The sequence below is a fragment of the Tamandua tetradactyla genome, chromosome 13 (assembly GCF_023851605.1).
Source record: "Tamandua tetradactyla isolate mTamTet1 chromosome 13, mTamTet1.pri, whole genome shotgun sequence".
NCBI lineage: Eukaryota > Metazoa > Chordata > Mammalia > Pilosa > Myrmecophagidae > Tamandua > Tamandua tetradactyla.
The window spans coordinates 93,539,735-93,553,575 of NC_135339.1; the positions used below are offsets into that span (position 1 = coordinate 93,539,735).

Genomic DNA, 13,841 nt, shown 5'->3' on the forward strand with positions numbered 1-13,841 from the left:
AAAGGAGCTGTCTTCGTTTGGGTTTCCTAGAAGCAAAGCCTGACCCGAGGATTCTTGGGCAAGTGCTTAAGGCACTGTTTCAGGAGAAAAGTCAGAGAGAAGGGAAGCAGCAGAGACAAAGGGAAGGAGCTCGAGAAACATGTGGCTTCAGGTTGGGTCCAGCTGCAGCCTAACCTTACAGGGAGCCCTGAAGCATCAATGTCACTACAGGCCTACTCCACCTTGAGGCAAGGGAGAAGAGATTTTGTACCCTTGTAACAATCTATCAGCGGATCTTACTTGACTGTAGACATAACTCAGGAAACTTTGGGCAAGGCAGCTCTGGTCACCTAAAGGTGTGTGTTAGCAGCAATCATTGCAGCAGCTGCCTGAAGAGCATTCTGGGGGTCTGGGCATTGCACCAGCAGTGCTGGCACAGGTGAGAAGGGGACACAAGAACCAAAGTGACCTATGTCCCCAGTCTACTGATCTGGGCAGGCTGGAAACCCACAGACAGGCTGAATTGGGAGGCTTTGAAGGATATGATCCATGTCACGTTTGAACAACAGGACAAATGTCCCTCATGAGCAAGAGCTACAGGTTTAAAGCAAAGGCAATGAATGTCACTAGAGAACTAGAGACAGAGCTTTGGGTGGAGCTGAGGGTGACATCCCAACTATGGTGAGAGAAGAGTTCATGGGTGCAGATGACTGAACCAATAGAAGAGGGGCAAGGGAACTTGGAGCACTGAGCTAACAAAGCACCAAGCCAGTGAGGCCAGCAGATGCAGTGTGACAATCCCCCAAGAGTTAGCAGTCCCTCAAATGTGCCCCCCAGGGCTGCAGAGATATAGGGAAAGACGGCTGGCATAGAGATAACCTACCATCCCCAAGAGAGCAACTCCTTTGGATCGAGTGTTGGATTCCTTTCTAGTACCATGATACTGTGAGCCCAGGTCACAAATCCATGCAGATTTAAAACAAAAGGGGAGTTTGGATGGAGTACTTGGTAGTGAGGGCCGTGGAAGCCCTTACAGGACCAGAGCCAAAGAGGCTGGGTTGCATGGCCCTAGATGAAGACTACGTTTGACACATGCAGGAAGCCACCACGAGTGGTCTCCAACATCTCCTCAATGCAGAGGTGAGGGTGGATCCTGTTGAGGGATATGGGGGAGGGAAGCCAAAGAACAAGCCCAGTGAGGGATGATGCTGAGAGCAGGGAGGGAAGCGTTTCAGAGAGCAGCCACCAAGTCTAAGTCATAGGACTCCTGTTTCTGAGCATCCTCTTGCTGATTCATGGTCATGCGCAGGGAAGTTAGAGGTGGGAGAGAGAGGAGTGTGGAAAATTGTAGAGGACCACACACAGGCTTAATCGCCATCCATCTGTCCTTCCCTGCCTGGTGCAACTCCAGGGAAGCTTTTTTGTGAGCATTAGCCAGGGAGGATGAAAGGACACACTATATTCACGTGCACTTTGGGAGTAAAAGTGCTACATAAATATAAAGAGTTAGCAGGATCTCAAGGCAGAATTTATTTCAGAAATGCAGGCTGGTGCTCTGGGATGTTGGCAATGACGATCCTCTCCCTCATCTTTGTGATATGTTGGTATTTTGAGTAGGTGCATCCCTGCCTCCCCCATGCTGGTGAGACCCAGAAGGAGACAAAACTAAACCAGCAGGAAAATTATGTATTTTCCACAGTGTGTAAAAGAAGTTTCCCATGTCGGGGTTGGTTGAAAACAAATTCGCCTCATTTTACACCTAGCAGCAGAAGCCTGTGCATGTCTTCTGAGGTCTCCTAGGAAGGGCACCTGTGCAGCCAGGACTGGGAAAGGGACACAGATGGGAGCAGGCAGCCTCCTGGTTCTGGGAGCTTTCAGCTGAGGAATGCCTTCCCCACTGTTCCTGAGTCGCCTGGTCCAGAGACTCCCAGGAAAATGGCCTGGCAGCTCAACTCACATCTAAGGGACATTTCTGAGAACCTCATCATCTCACTGCTCATCCCTGTTATCAGACATCTGGTATACCTTTCTACCCAAGCCATCTCAGAGAGTTCAGCAGCTTGATTTGTATATTCTCTCTCTACAAACCAAGCTGCTGGGGCCTGCGTCTTTTCTTCACACAACATCTCTCATTTATTTGATCCAAAGTTTTGTTTGCTGGTCTTAGTATGAAGGCACCAAGGTTTGTCAAATTGGAGGGGAAACAGCTCCTACAGGAGGAAGGTAAAATGCTCTCAGAAAGAGCCTAACTAAGGAAACTGGAGATCCAGTTGCCTGATCAAGTCCCAGCTCAACGAATTTACCAGTACAGCTTAGTTGGTTATATTTGTACTTCTTGTCTTTTGGGTTTAGAGTTACTGAAAGGATCAAATGGCATAGTTCAATTAAATTTTCTACAAACTATGATGGCAGTATTTGTTTTGGTTGGAATAAAATATCTTGTGATAATATTCCATTTCTCAAATAACATGTTGGCAATTTACTCATTAGCAAGGTTGGAACGAGCTCACACCTGACAAAGGGCCTCTCATCTGCCTTCAGACCAATGTTACTGAGATGCTCACTCATTTCTGGCTTTTATTGTCATTGTTACAGATGATAAAAGGGCTCTGAAGTTCATTTATTTGGTCACAAAAGTTTCCTTCTCAACCATTAAAAAGCCATGCTCTTTTTGCCCTTCCTTCAAATATCTTCTTTGTACCTGAAGTAGCCCATTTCCAACCTGATGCTTATGAGGACTGAGAGGCAGTCAGCAAATGGCTAGCGAGGACTCTGTGGGTCCCAAAAAGGGCAAGTGACCCTCTGAGGCTGCACAGCCCCTGGGTTTGGTTCTTCCTCAGCAGTGCCTCGGCTGCTCTTGGACTCTTGCTTTTCCATGTAAAATTTAGATTCAGTTTACAAAGTTCTGTGAGAAACTTTCGAGATTTTGATTAATGTTGCATTGAAAAATTAAATGAACTAGGGGAAATTTCATGTATTTTACAATATTGATTCTTATTATCTGAGAACTTGCGTATCTCCCCATTTTTTATGTCTTTTATACTGTCTTTCAGGAAAGGATCATTTTCTCATAAAAGATGATTCAATTTCTTGGTTAAGCTGAATTTAGATGCTTTATATTTTTAGCGTTATTATAAATAGTGTTGCTATCAGTCAGGACAGAATACATTGTATTACAGTAACGACTCCAGATCTCACGGCTGAAACAAAAGCGGCTGAATTCTCACTCACACTACCCGGCCATGAGAGGGTTGCTTGGGGGCTCTTTTCTCTTAGGACATAAATAGCACCCCACACCTCTTCCAAGGACTCATGGCCAATCCTCACATTTGCCCCTCCGTTTTAGGGTGTCTGCTCTCTCATACTGAATCAAAGGATTAGGTGTTTGGGTGCCACTGAGGTCAGAGATGTGTGTATATGTTAAAGCACTCACCCCTGAGGTGCTGCGGTACCAGCTCTTTCAGTGGACACTGACCCTGGCTGGTGTGGTAATGCACGGGCATGTAACCACATGCCGATTCACTGTGGCCCAGGTGGATGTAAGGCCCAGATATACAGAGGGAAGTGGAGGCAGAGACTGGAGGGTGTTTTGACCGAGTTCCTTGCCAGGGTTAGCCTGTGAGCAGATGCTGGGCTCCCAGCCAGCCCCTCTGCTAAAATCTCTGGCGAGGGCCTGGGCCTCAGGGCTTCCTGGGGGGGCATCAGCTCCCTTCCAGACCCACCTCAGTCAACCTCTAGAACGGTGGTAGCCACTTCCAAGCAGAAGCAGCTTTCCTCTAGAACACCTGTAAGGTTCTGGTTTTGGTGGACAAAGCCAGGCCTGGTTTCTTGAGAAGCTAAACGCGCGTTTCCCACGGTCGTGTACTCAGTGATCTAGACTATTGACCACTAACACATAACCCAGGAGAGTATGGCTTCCCCAAAGTGAGTTTTTAAGCAACAGGAATCTCATAAGTTAAACAGAAAGTTAACATACAGCCCAGCAATTTCACTCCCTGGAACCTGCCCAAGGAGAATGAACACACATGTCCACATAAAGACATGAGCACAAGCGACCGTGGTGTCGGGACTCGTAAGAGCTCAATCTGGACACAATCCAAACGTCCAGCAGCTTGGTAATGGATAATCAAAATGAGCCCTTTCTGTGCTGCAAGGCACGCACTTGGCGATATGAGGGGGGCAGTTCTGATACATGCACAGCAAGGACAGACCTCAAAAACACTGTGCACAGTGGAAGAAGTCAGACTCACAAGACCATGCACATACAATGTTATCTATGAGAAATGTCCAGAAACAGCAAGTTTGTAGAGGCAGGAAAAGAGCGGACTAGAGTCTACCAGGGCTCAGGGGGAGAGCAGGGAGGACACTGAGGGTGGGCATCAGGGGACTGAGTTGGAAATGTAAATCTGGACCATGCAACTCTAAACCTTTAAATCAAATGCGATTGATTGCACCGATACAGTGGTTACGTGTCATGGGAGGTGAACCTTCCCCAGTAAGGCTGTGCAACACAGACACATTTACCAGACAACCTGCCAACCCCACTCCCGCCTCTTTATCCAAGAGTCATAAAAATACATGTTATATACACAATGACTTGTGTGTAAATGTTTGTAGCAGCTTTGCTCACAGCAGTCAAAACCGGGAAACTGACCAAATGTCCGTAATCTGGTGAATGGAGAAGCAAGCAGATGTCCACAGGATGGACTACTACTCTGCAGTGAAAAAGGAGAAACCAGCAACACATGCTGCAGTATGATTAACTCTCAAAACCCTCATGCTCACTCAATGGAGCCAGACCCGAGGGCTGCTTCCTGCTGAGGCCGCTGCTGAGACAATCTGGGCCAGGCTGGGGAGCAGACATCGCCTTGCGACGGGAGCCAGGCAGTGTGGGCTGCAGGCAAGCACGGACAGATTTTGCAGGTGGTGGAAACAGTTTTAGGACCCGTTCATAAATGGGTTGGTGGTTACTAGATGGTGTGCATTTATCCAGACTCATCAAACTACACATTTCAAGAGGGAAAGTTTTCTTTTTGTGTGAGTGGTCCTCAGTAAACCTGACTCTCAGTCTAGCATCTCCACGGCTCTGTCTGAGCTTATCAAAGACCAACTTGGCTGGGTGAGCACCGGATCCGGGAGAGTGTCTGCTTGTTGGATCCCACGTGAATTCTGGCTCTGCCAACATTTCGGCTGTGACCCTAGGAAGTCACGGGTTCTTGCTGAGCCCTAATTCCCTCACCTGTAAAATGGGGATTCTGCCTGGTTCCACTGGGCTGTCCCTCTGGAGCCGTGGCTTTTTGTCGGTGGGGGGAGGCACACCAGATGGCATGAGCGGGGTCCTAGGGGCTAGGGTGGGGAGCAGGTCATAGGGGTCTGGGGAGCTGGGCCTCCTATGTGGGTACTTCCCATGCCAGGCAAGATGCAGGGGCCCTGGAGTTAAGACCCTTCCCCTTTGGTCCAGCTGGAAGTTTCTCTCTCTCTCTCTCTCTCACACACACACACACATACACACACACGCAGCTATGAAAACACAGCTTCTCAAAAGGGCCAGCCATTTATCCATGAAAAGAATGAAAAGAGACCTGAAAACTTCTTAGCACAAGCGAGCACGTGGACACGGGGCCTCTTGGGCCCCTTCCTTGTCCTCAGAAAGCATCGCAAAATGGGGACCCTCTACAATGGAGCACCCAGCAGACGGGGGGGTGGGCCTTTGCCACACAACAGCTCTGCAGAGGGAAGAGCCATGTGGCACACGCCTTCCAGGCAAGTCTAAATGGGTCGCTTCCATCCTCTGCAGAAGACTCAGCTTCTCCAGCACGTTGCCCCCATGGACACAGGGCTGTGGCGATGGGTCAGGATGGGGCAGGGGACTTGAGCTGCCCCTACCCAACTCAAAAGACCGAAGCACCTGCCAAGAGCCACGCACAACCCTGTCCCGGGACATGCTGTGTGTACCTGGCCCAGCTTTACCAATTGCACCTGCTGCCCCGAGAGGAGCTAGGCCAGGAGAGAACATTGAGCTGGGCCCCTGGGGGAGGAACCTGCTTCTTTCTGAGGGTCCCCCTGTTGTGCACAGAGGGGTTCAGTTCGGCCAGTGGTGCAGGACTGTAGATTAGAGATGGCCATCGGTTCTTCAGTGGAATCCGGGCATCTGCAACTGCCCGGTGCGGGCAGTGTGGTGGAAGTGATGCTGGACCAGCTTCCCAGCCCAGGCCTCCGGAGACGGGCAGCTTCCACCTCCTGCCCCTCCCAGCCTACTTTCTGGGAGCCCCGGCTGTCCACAAGACAAGTCCTTCCGCCCGAGACCACCACGTTTAGGCCTCCTGGTCAAAGCCCCAGCCGAGGCCAGTGTCCAGCCTCTGCCCAGGTGCCTGTCCCGTGCATAAAGTTGCCCCACCAGCTGAGTTCCACAAAGCACTGATCCTTCCTTGTCACAGGAACAAAGAGTTGCCTACTGTGCCCTGCTGGGGTTCCTGAAAACCATCCCAAAAAGCTGTGAGCTATGGTAAAACAGCTATGATAAAATCAGCCACTAAGGTTTGAGTGTGGCTGTCACCTAGCAATGACTGGTTGGAACAGGCTGGCGTCATATTTCCTCTCGCCCCTCACAGCTCCATCTGCTACAATAGCTCCTATGGAGCCAAAAGGGTACATGACCCCGCCCCTCCTGGAGAGGGAGCCCGTGGCCCCCTCCCATCATGGCCCCAGTTGACACCTGTTCCACATCATTATTGATGGCGCCTCTTTCACGCATGAAAGTGTCCTGCGTGAATGCTAAACTACACTGTCGCTCCACCAATGGATCTTCCTGAGGTGTCTGGGATCAAAGATTCTGTGCACATGCCCAAAGGGCCCCCAACCCAGGGGAATCATTCTGAGCCCCCATGCCACATCCGGAGGGCTTTGGACTGCAGCACAGCTGGGGGACTGGCCCTGAGTGGGAGGGGGTCAGAGGCCACACCTCCACCAACTCTCCATAGCAGGTGCAGGCTGGGCCACCCCGCGGCACCCACTGGGTCACAGCAGGGAGGCCCCCCTCCATGACAATGAGAAGTGCAGCCTGCTTCTTGGGGTGCACCTTCACCCAGGCCAGAGGCTGTCCAGGAAACTCAGGCCACATCTTGACCAGGGATACTTTAAAGAGGTGGGGACACCACATCACGGTGCAGTCAATGGTAATGGTTTCTTACACAAAATGTGGAGGAAGAGAGGCAGAGGAATGGATCTTCTTGGTCCACAGCTGAGACATGCAAAAGACAAATAAGTGTGGAATGAAACAGTCACCCTATAAAATAATTTACTGAGACATATATATGCAGCCACTCAGAAGGAGATACTAAACCATGAGCTCCACTTGTCTGCTTTACCCCCAAAGGCAGCTGGACACAAAACTCATTTCCACCTGCCCTTGGGGATGAGACTTTGGAAGACCTGAATTCCATCTATTATGTATCTCCTCTCAAAGATCAAACTTGAGATAACAAAATAAGGCATCAGTGGCTGAGAAAGTTCAAGTAGAGTCAAGAAGCTGTTCTGGAAGCTACTCTTATACAAGTGCAGCTAGCTATTGCTAATTGCCATGGTCTGCCAACCCCCAAACAAAACCATCCCTGTCAACCCTAAAGATCACCTAGGGCTCTATCTGAGATTCTACAAACGTTTCGCACACTAATATAACTTTCCAGAAACCTACAACCTCCAGATAGTTCTTAGACCAGATAAGTCCTGAAACCCAGAGGGCCCAGCCTCTCCAGAACATCAGCTAGTCCCATCCCCCTACCCCACATTACCAACAGCCTTTTCAAACAGGAAAAAGTTAGAATAGGAGGAGTCCAAATACCCCTAACGATTGGGAGACGGATCAAAGGAGAAGGAGGAGTTAGAAAAGAGAAGATAGGGTTTAGCAAACGAATATGACTGCTGAGTCATATGGACTTCTTTTAGTCTCCAGTATCTTGGAGCAGCTAGAAGGAAAAATCTAAAATTGTGGAACTGTAGTCCGTACCAAACTCTGAAATCTGTACTACAACTACTTGTTACGACGAACTTTGAAATGATTTCCTTTTTGGTATATATGTTATATTTCACAACAAAAAAGTCTAAAACAAAAGAGTAAGTCAGGTTTTCTTTGAGGCAGTTAAAACACATGAGTGTAAAATTTTATTTTCATCAAATAAAAAGCATTACAGTTGTACCAAGAAAACAACAACAATAGTGGACGCAGAGGCGCCATGCAGGTTGTGTGTGGGGAGACGTGCTGCACACAGGAGCAGCTGGACAGAGTTGTGGGGTCAGTGAGGTGTGAGTTCACCCCCAGCTGAGAGGGAACCCTGCGCCCTGGAAGGCTGCAACACAACGGAGAGAAGGTTGGTGGCACAGCCTTCCTTATCGGCCAAAGCTTCTGGACCCAAACGTCTGTGCAAATGGAATTGTGACAAAATGTGTATCCAAAGTAAAACGATAATAGTACATTTATGTATTTATTTCAGCCAAAATAAAATTGCTCAAACAGATTTGCTATCTCAAGCACATGATGGTAGTTTTCCTCGGGGAAATAAGCTGTGGCCCATGTACTCATGGAAAAGTGTACGCTTTGCTTTTCCCAAGAAGAGGCCAAAAGAATAATTGATTTTATCCTGAACAAATACATGTCTAACTGTAAATGACTCAAATAATATTTAACAGAAGAAATGCTAACAATTCCTCACTAATTTCAAGAGATTAAAAAAGATACTTCAAAGAATAAATATCCCCTTAGGCTCTCGACCCAGTTATTCTTACGGGTGAAATTTGCCAAATATCCCAGGAATATCAGTTCTACTAAACGCCATCACGAGGGGGAATATGATAGAATAGTATCCAATTTCTTTTTAGTGTTTTCAAATTTCATTTATTACTTCAACAAATATTTATTGAGCGCTTATTGGACCAGATGTTCTTCTAAGCCCGGGGAAGCAGCAGGGAGCGAAGAGAAAGCCCCTGCCTTCCAGTGGGTGGCAGGGACACATAGCACACAAGTAAATCCCTGCTCCAAAGAATGACACCCCCGGAGACAAACAGCAGGGAAGGGCCCCCAGGGGTCCTGGGAAAAAGGGGCAGCAGCTCCAGACAGGATAGCAAAACCATCCTAAAGGAAAGAAGATTTATAACCAGTTGAGCACATGTTAACGTTTCTTTTTAAGAAATACAAAGCTGCAGTTTCCTCCATCGCTTCTCCTTCCCAGGGGAGACCACAGTCCGAAGCTGCCCTGATTCCTTCCCACGAATGTTTTTACAAAGTTGGCTCAATCATCGCTGTATTTTCTACATCGCTTTAGCAAGGCACAACTCACGCACCATGCAGTGTGCAGACATCACCCCATTTTAATTTTAGAACATTTAAATTTGGAACATCATCCTAAGAAGACTTTTGCTTATTAGCAGTGGTCACTTCCCTGCCTCCCCCTCCCCAGCCCAGGCAAAAGTTTATCTACTTTCTATCTCTCTAGATTTTACAGTTTTGGACATTTCATGAGACTATACATTTTTGTGCATTTGTTGTCCATTTGTATATATTGTTTGGAGAAATATCTATTCAGATCCTTTGCAGATTTTTGATTAGCTTATCTTTTTATTACATAGTTGTACAAATTATTTGTGTATTCTGGATAAAAATCCCCTATCAAAGATAGGATTTAATATTTTCCCCTGTTCTCATCCTGGTCTTTTCACTTTCTTGATGGGATTGTTTTCAGGGCAGAGCTTGTTAATTTTGATGAAGTTTAAGTTTACCAATTTTTTCTTTAATGGCTTGTTTGTGTTTAAAATGGTGAATTTTGGTGGCGTATTTTAAAAGGCTTTGCCTCACCCAACGTCATGAAGTTTCCTATGTTTCCTTCTATGAGTCTAATAATTCCAGTCCTTAAATCCACATGTAGGGTCATATATAAATGACTTTCTGCACAGGGAGTGAGGGAAAGGCCCAGCTTCTTTCTTTGGCACGTGGCTGTCCAGCTGCCCCAGCACCATTTATTGAAGAGATAATTCAGTCCCGTTGAATTGGCTCACCTGCTGAAAATCTCCCAGAAACGGGAAGTTTTATTTCTAGACTCTCATGTCTGTGCCACTGGCTGATGTGTCTCTCCTCACGTTAGCATCACGTGCGGTAATCATAGCCTCGATTTACTGTTGCTTTGCAGTCAGTTCTGAAATTGGAAACATGCATCCTCCAACTCTAGTCTTCTTTTGAGAGATTGCTTTGCCTATCATGGGTCCTTGGCATTTCCATAACAATTTTAGCATCAGTTTGTCAATTTCTGCAAAAAAAAAAATGGCATCTGGCATTTTGAACAATATCGTATTGAATCTATAGTTCAGTTTGGGGAGTGCTAAGATCTTAGAAATATTAATTCTTCTGACTCTTGATTGTGGGGTGTCTCTCTATTTATTTAGATCTTTAATTTTTTACCAATGCCTTGTAGTTTTCCAAGTCTTATACTTCTTTTATTAAACTTATTCCTAAATGTTTTATTCTTTCCAATGCTATTATAAACAAAAGTGTTCTCTTAATTTCATTTTGGATTATGTGCTGCTGTGAATAGAAATACGAACGGCTTTTGTATATTGATCTTGTATCCTGCAACCTAACTGAACTTGTTTACTGAAATAGCTTTTATTTGTGGACTCCCTGGGGTTTTCTACATATGGTACCATCCTGTCTGCAAACAGAATTCGTTTGTTAGCGAGCCCGCTGCCAGTGTCAATTACGACAAGTAGTCGTAATTGCTAAACTGAATTTAGCAATAAAGTCTTCATTCACTTAGGGTAACAGCGTAAGCAAGGAGTTGAATGGACAGGGAGTGGCTTCTCCAGTGTTCCCTTTTCTCCCCGTGGGATGGCGCTTGGCAAGGGTCACACGTGTCGGCGCAGATTCGGCACTGGGAGAAGGTCTCCCCCTGACTGATGGGACCAGGGCCTGGGGGAGGGGCGGGAGTTGGGAAGCCCTGAGCTCTGAGTCAGTGTCCGCAGGGCCTCCCGTCAGGGGTGCTGGCAGGGGCACCACGGCCACGCAGTGCCCACCGCCTGCCCCAGGGCAGCCTCAGAGGGGCGTGCAGGCTGGAGACGTGGGTGTGTGGGGAGGCTGCCTTGGCCAGGGCCTGGGGTCTGAGTGGACCTCCGGGGCTGCCCTGCTCGGTCCGTGCAACGGACATGGTGTGGGACACAGAGCCTTCCTAATGGCCTGTGCATGGCCAGAGAGAGCTCACGTGGGATTTCAACCTGGAGCCAGACTCCGAGTTCTAGTTCTTCCTTTCCAACCTGCTGACCATAGGAAAGCCCCGTCCACACAGCTGGTGCCAGGGGCATGCTGAGCTGCCTCCACAGAGGGGCCCCCGGGCTGTCTCTGGGCGGCAGGTGCCCCCCGGCCAAGCCCCTTACACTCAACTGTGTTAATGTGGCTCACTTTTGGGTGGGTTTTGGCCATCTTTTCATCTCTCCATCTCATGGGGCAGAAGAAAGAATCACGCTCCTTAAAGATGGGTCTCCAAGCACCACCAAGCCTCTGAGATCCCAGGTCAGCAAGGCAGGCTTTCTTGTCCCCGGGAGTTACTGCCTCAGCCTTGGCTATAACTTGGGGAGAACCCACAGTGCAAATTGCAGCCTTAAATGCCTACTGTTCAAGGGGAAGGGCTTCGGTGTCCTGGCTTGTCAACACCCAGTCATGTAGTCACTTTCAAGAATTGAACTGAAATTGTATTTTTGAAAAGACGGGCCTTGGAAGGAAAATGTGAGGCGGGTTATGCTTTGTTTCAAAATGCCTCAGCCCCTTCTGTCACGTTTTCAGCCTTTCCTCTGCCTCTACGTGTTTGGAAATCTCACTGGGGGGCTTCCTTCTCAGGGCTGGCCACGGGAGCCACAGGGAGGAGCTGCAGGGAGGAGCTGCAGGGAGGAGCTGCAGGGAGGACCTGCATGCTGGGACACACCGACGGAGAATCCAGCAGCCACACGCTCTGAGCTCCTTGGAGGAGTCTGCCTGCTCACAGGTGATGTGCAAACTGCAGACCTGGTTAAAGCTGCGGAGATGCCCCAGGGAATCTCCAGTCCCATGCCTGGAAAGTTCTGGACGAGGCCTCGCCCATACTCCCTGCTGCCCACAGGTCCCTCACTGGCCTTACTCTACCACGCCACCCATGCCCACTTGAGGGCTGTGGCCGCTGCCCTCTCCAGTTCTGAGGTTCAGTTTAGGGGAGGTTCTCTCCAGGGGACATTTCTTGATGTCTCTCCAGCCCTGCTTGCCCTTCCCTGGACTCTGCCCTCCCCGTTAGGTGACTTCATCATGACTGATGTTGCCTTATTGATGAGACTCTTCTCACAGGGCACAAACCATGGGAATAGAGACATTCACTTTCGTTTCCTTTGAGGCTCTTGGTAAACAGCAGGTGCTCAGAACATTTTCAGAAAATGGATGCATCTTGGGGAGCTCTTGGTAAACAACAGGTGCTCAGAAGATTTGCAGAAAACGGGCGCATCTTGGGGCTCACACGCCCGTGCCTGCTGCTTTCTTGCCTGTCTGGGATCCAGAGCCCCGAGGCTGCAGAGTGAAGATGGGTGAGCCACATGCTTCGACCCCACCCGAGGGCGAGAGAGTGACTGGGACCACCGACGGCACCTGCCTTCCCCTCCCTTCCCCAAGGACACTGGGGTACCACCGCCCACCCCACAAAGGGTGCCCATTCCTTGGTTTCATTAGGGGAAGCAGGTCCACATGCCTACCCCACGGCAGGAGCTCAACAGCTCCCTCATTCTGGGCACATTATTCCAAAACCTCTAATTGCACGTCAGGTCGCTGGGCCTGGCGTTTGATAAATACATCCTGAAGGATCTTAGAGAAGCCACAGTGACTAACACTGACAGAGCACGTGGGGCACTGGGGCATTTCACCAGAAAACCACCTATTCTGGGCAGCCTGGAAGGAGCTCGCCCCACGCAAGCAGGTCACGTTTGCAGGTCACTGTGCCCTGAGCTCCCCAGCGGGCCGCTCAGCACCCGGGTGCCCGGAGCCCACCGCGGCTCTGCAGAACTGAGCCCGGGAGCCGTCACTTTCTCTACAGTCCAGGAAACCTGAGTCTGGTTTCTCACCTGCAATTTGGTCTCCGCCACACCCCGAGGTGTCTGGGATCAATGTGAAGCCATCAATCGATGGACTCATTTTGTCTCTTCACATAAAATGACGGGTTGGCTGGCAGCAATCCTAGCTGAATGATCCCACCTTGGGGAAGGGGTCTCCTGGCTGCTTTGGCACGGTGGACCCCGCTGAGGGGGTGCGAGACACTGAGCGATGGGCTTTACCCCAGTGTCCTGCCCCAGTGATGGATGGGCCGCCTTCGCAGAGCCCGGGGCAGGGGTGCCACCCTCTACTTACAGGGCACCTGGAGAAAGGATGATTCACGGCAGTATGGAATCTAGCAGGATACAAAAATCGATGTATTATTTCAGCCATTCCTGAACATCACTTCTAGCTGTCGTCCCACCTGAGATATTCTGAGAAGCAGAAGATTGCTCAATAAAAAACCTTACGGCCTGGTTTCTGTGCTATGAAGCCTCTCGCCACCCTCCCCCTGCAGCTCAGCTCGAGTGAAATAGTGAACGATGGGGCAAGAAGGCGCCTTTAAATCACAGCTCGCTTCTCCTGTGCACACTCGGCTTCCCATGCTCACAGCGGATAGCCTGTCCACGTAGGCACCTGTGGGAGGAGGGGGTGTCTGATTCAAACCCCACAGGAATTGGGTCCCCTGGCCAGGTTGTCCACTCCATAAGGACTCAGTGCGGCCAATCCCTGCTCCTCTGGGGCCAAGGTCAGCCTCAAGTGTGTCTGCTTGGGACTG

At 49.3% G+C, this 13,841-nt stretch overlaps 1 long non-coding RNA gene across 3 annotated transcripts; it reads right to left on the reverse strand.

Annotated features, from left to right (window-relative positions):
• Nucleotides 1-8,819: 8,819 nt before the first annotated feature.
• Nucleotides 8,820-13,695, reverse strand: LOC143653305 (uncharacterized). 3 transcript variants are annotated; one of them, XR_013161243.1, is made up of 4 exons: nt 13,534-13,695; nt 13,096-13,418; nt 10,027-10,274; nt 8,820-9,106 (listed from the first exon to the last, which is right to left on the reverse strand). It is a non-coding gene; the product is annotated as an uncharacterized LOC143653305 (long non-coding RNA). The 3 variants fall into 3 exon arrangements; XR_013161242.1 differs by lacking the exon at nt 8,820-9,106 and having other exon boundaries at nt 9,486-10,274; XR_013161241.1 differs by lacking the exons at nt 8,820-9,106; nt 10,027-10,274 and adding an exon at nt 11,928-12,547.
• Between the last annotated feature and the right edge of the window lie 146 nt (nt 13,696-13,841).